This window comes from Onychomys torridus, chromosome 23, assembly GCF_903995425.1.
Source record: "Onychomys torridus chromosome 23, mOncTor1.1, whole genome shotgun sequence".
In the NCBI taxonomy this organism is placed as follows: domain Eukaryota; kingdom Metazoa; phylum Chordata; class Mammalia; order Rodentia; family Cricetidae; genus Onychomys; species Onychomys torridus.
Genome location: NC_050465.1, coordinates 34,370,437 through 34,374,711, shown reverse-complemented (window position 1 = coordinate 34,374,711; position 4,275 = coordinate 34,370,437). Strand labels below are relative to the sequence as shown.

General features: G+C 46.5%; 1 long non-coding RNA gene across 1 annotated transcript; it reads left to right on the top strand.

The window, feature by feature from the left end:
• The first annotated feature begins 1,386 nt into the window (after positions 1-1,386).
• On the top strand, positions 1,387-3,937 carry LOC118573480. The gene is made up of 3 exons (XR_004943616.1): positions 1,387-1,500; positions 1,814-2,372; positions 3,467-3,937. It is a non-coding gene; the product is annotated as an uncharacterized LOC118573480 (long non-coding RNA).
• Positions 3,938-4,275: the final 338 nt, after the last annotated feature.

Sequence of the window (4,275 nt, the reverse complement as noted above, 5' to 3'; positions counted from 1 at the left end):
TCTTTTGGGAAGGGGACTGGCAGTAAAATGTCTCAGGTCCCTTTACCTTTGGGCCTTAGACATGAGACAGGTTAAGGATGGCTGGCTTTCAGGCACCCCTTGAGTGAGTCTCAAATGCCTACATGCACAGGAGACACTGCAGCCCGAAGACAGAGATGCCAGGCTCTCTCCTGCTTTCTGTGAGGAGTCGGTACTTTCTGGCGGAAGCAGATTGGACGTGCCTGTTCTAGCAGTAGCCAGCAGCTCCTGAGCACACAGCTTCAGGAGGGGATGTGGGAAACAGACTGCAAGGTTTCCAGGAGCGAGTCCAGAAAAGCAGCTGACAGCTGGTGGAAAGCTCCCTCAGAAATCAAACGATAAGAGGAAAATCAGAGGTGACAGAACCGAGGGCAGGTGACTTGCTTTGTTCAAACAGTTGAGGAGAGAGGGGAAATATGAGACAAAGGGCGAATATTCTCCTAAGGGAAATGCTAGGATCTTGAATATTCCAGAAGGCGGATTTTCAGAAGACATTCTAGCTTCCAAAGAGGGAGAGGGAGAGGGAGAGGGAAGGATTTAGAGAGAGAAGGGGTTACTGGAGTGTTCTGTCTCGTCCTCCTCACTGTCCTTGGTTTCAGAGGACCGTGAGCTCTCCAGTAACGAACGCCCCTCTCTCTCTCCACAGCATGCAGCCATTTGCTCGGGGATCCCATGGGTTTCTCTGTTCTAGACACTTTTCTTGTGGTTCCCTCTTCCCTGCCTGCTCTTCCCTGCCTGCTCTTCTCAGCCTGTGGCGGCCAAAAACGGTGGGAACAGCACCTGTACCAGGCACAGCTTTCGGAACGGCCTAAAGGCCATGTATGAATGAGAGACTCCAAAAGCTGCCTGGTGAAGGAATCACTTGAACGGATCTGTCTCCCTCTCCCCTCCCCCACCTCTCTCTGTGTAAACACAAAACCCTCAACCATTTTCTCTAAAATCATACAAGGCAGTGTGATCGGTCCCCCCCCCCCCCCGACTTCTGAGTTCAGTCAATCCTCATTTCACTTCTCCTCCACCTGTGGCTCTTTTAGCAGGTAGTTTCTGAACTTGTGACTGAGGATGTTCTGCACGTTCCTAACCACAGTGATGGGACAATGGGACGAGAAACTCACTTCGGGCTGTTGCCAATCTCTTTCATTCTGCTATTATTCAGGGTAGAGGATCAGCCTAGTTGAATGGTTTAGGTTTGTTCTGCTTTTATTTTAGGGTTCTTGTTCAGAACTGATCTCCACTTCTCTGAGCAGGCTGGAGGTCGGGGTACTTTTAGGATTCCTGGTTCAACAGCGCCCTCTTTTGTCAGTGCAGCAAAGAATGATTTCTTTTTTATTTTGAAATGGATTTTATCGTTGGGGTTTGCTCCTGATTTTGAAGGACGTTTCCTCAGTCGCTGCGGTGTTCCCAGAGGTCGTCTGATTGCCTCTCCATCCTTTGCATGGCATGTCTTGCCCTTCCATGATGGCTCTTTGCAGAGGACCAGCGGTAAGAACGCCTCAGCATTGCCAGCTTCCTCTCTCTGGTGTGGTCTTAGATCTGTCTTCCCGCAGTGCCCAGAGCTCCCAGCGGCAGTGCAGGAGGCAACTTGCTGGGGCCTGCTGTTTGTTTTCCTACTTAACAATGAGTTTGACTTTTGGAAACTCTGTCTTCTGATTACAGGGACTCTGGGGGCTTCGTAGAGTTTCATTTGATTGTCTTGTTCTTCTTTGTTTGAATGGGTGTATGCTGGGGAATTCAGATTTATACCACTGTCCAGAATTTCTCCATAGTGTTGACTCAGAATCTGTTTTGTCCACAGAATATGCAAGAGTCTTTGACATGAATGGCCCAAAGGAACTCTTTAAACCTGCATGGGTTGTACATTGAGTTGTGCTCCCGGAGGGAGGTGGTGAGCAGCAGCCCAGAGATGCTGGGGCTGATCCTCTGTGGCGTCTTCACTTCCCTCCATTGTTGTCTCAGTGCACGGCTGCTCTGCCTCCGGCGTTTCACGGGGACCCAGTCAGGAGAAGGTCAAACGGTGAAGGATGGAAGGTATTTCAACCACCAGCTCCTTGTGGAAGCTCTTTACTGGAACCCCCAATCCAGAACATTGCCTTCCCTGACTGAGCAAGGTTCAGAAACTATCTGTGGAGGACAGTGGGACTATCGTCTTTCCCCAAGTGTGTCACTGCTCCCCAAACGGGAGAGCTCTCAGTGAGAAAAGGGGAAGGGAACAAACTAGAGAAACAGCAATTTCCTTCTGCTTCCCAGTGGCCGGAACTAAGAGTCCCTGAGACACACCACTGACTTGGAGATGACACCCACACCAATAATTCCAGGCTAACTTTCGAGGTACTGGGAGGACCTTAACTCAAGAGGTAAGAGTATAACTGAGCAGCTATATGGAAAGGGGCCAGAGGCAAGCCAGAGTAGACCCTGACCCAACATTGCTGGCCCTTGCTTTAGGGGAGAATCAAATAGAATAAACATTCTTCAGAAGCAGCACATTAAGGAATTCCCTAGTTTGGAAATTTCCAAAAAATGATACTCAGCCATCTTGCCCACCACCACTGCATACCAAAGTCACATGCGTGAGTCTAGAGGCTTCTGCTTTTGACTCTCACAGATACTTGTGGTTAGAGAAGCATTAATTTGGTGGTGTGACCGTAAACATCCTATCATTTACTGAAACATAAACACTATTTTTGGTCTTAAATACAAACTACTTTTGTATTCTATTCTCAGGCAGAAGAGTTTACCTTAAGGACTTAGATACTTGGGTGCTGGTGTTAATGGCACCATTATAACATCTTCATAGAAATGACCCATGTCTGAACATAGGAAGAATTGAAAAATTTGGTAATCGTATAGTCCCCAACTGAAGATGACGTGATTTTTTACTTTACACTAGTCCAGGAATGATATACAGTATGAAAATTCATTATGGATTTTGATCTCTCCCAGTTTAGTGATATGCAATGTGATTCTCTCAATGTCTACCTGCAGGCTAACGTGGATCTTCTGAACACATTAGACACAGGATAGGCAAAGCTACTGTGTTCACTAGGCTAGGTGTTCAATGATGAACAGTGTGATATGAAAATAAAAGCCAAATAAACACCCTACCCCCAAGTTGCCTTGGTCATGGTGTTTCATCACAGAAAAAGAAACCCTATCTAAGACAAATTGGTACCAGAATTGTGGGATATTGCTGTGACAGATCTGATGTGTTGGGGAGGATTGTGGAAGGACTTTGGAACTTTGGGCTAGAAAAGCCACTGAATGTTGAGAGCTCAGTGGACTGTTCTGTAGGAGCTTGGGAGCTAAGCATGAAGGCCTGGACTGTGAAGTTTAGAGGGAAGCAAAGATTCTTTCAGGTCATTTGAGTTAAGAATCTGGTTAGCTGAGGTTGAAGAATCAGCTGTGATTAACAAGCTACCAGAACCACTAAAGTGGTACCTTTGCTCTGCAGGGATGATGGAGATGCTGGTCAGCTGGGGCTGAAGAATCAGCTGAGATTAAGAAGAGGCCAGTATCATTGAGGTCAAGTCTTCTGTGAAGTGTTTCCTCAGAGTCAGCACCCAGAAGCTGTTTCCCAGAAGTGGCCAAGGTTGTACCTCCTATTGACAGCCAAACCTGGTAGTGTAAGAGTCTCCCAGGTGGGACTGGTTTTGAAGACATGAAGGGGTTGTGGAGAGCAGCTGAGGCTTCGCACTGTGTAACAGGGCTGGAGTCCATGGAGAGAGCCTAGGAGAGGCTACTTGTGAAATGGCAGCCCAGTTGCAGCAGGAGAACCAGCATTTTGTAAATGCCAGTGCCATAGGATGGCTCATTAGGAGCTAGTGGGAGCCTAAAAGACAAGCTGTGTGTGCTACAGAGGGTGGAGCTGGAGAAGTAACCAAGTCCGTTGGAGGAGCTTAGTTTTGCTTTGTTTAGACTGTGACTGTGCCCTGGTTCTTCCCTCTTGAAGTGAGAAAGTATTTAAATTATTTTTTATTTTACAAGATTCCACAGTTGAGAGACTGATTTTTTAAAAGAGATTTTAGGTTTCAAAAACAGATTGAATTTAAAAGTGTTTGAATTTGTAAAGACTTTGAGACTTCATAAGTTTGTAAAATGCTTTATATTGTGGTGTTGATATTAATGTACTGTCTTGGGGATGAGCAAGAAAGGAAAGGTTGTGGCTTAGGGTGATGTTTGTATGTCAGGTTGACACGGGGTCAAAAGTACTGTTATTTTATGTCAACTCAATACAAGCTAAAGTCATCCAAGAGGAAGGAA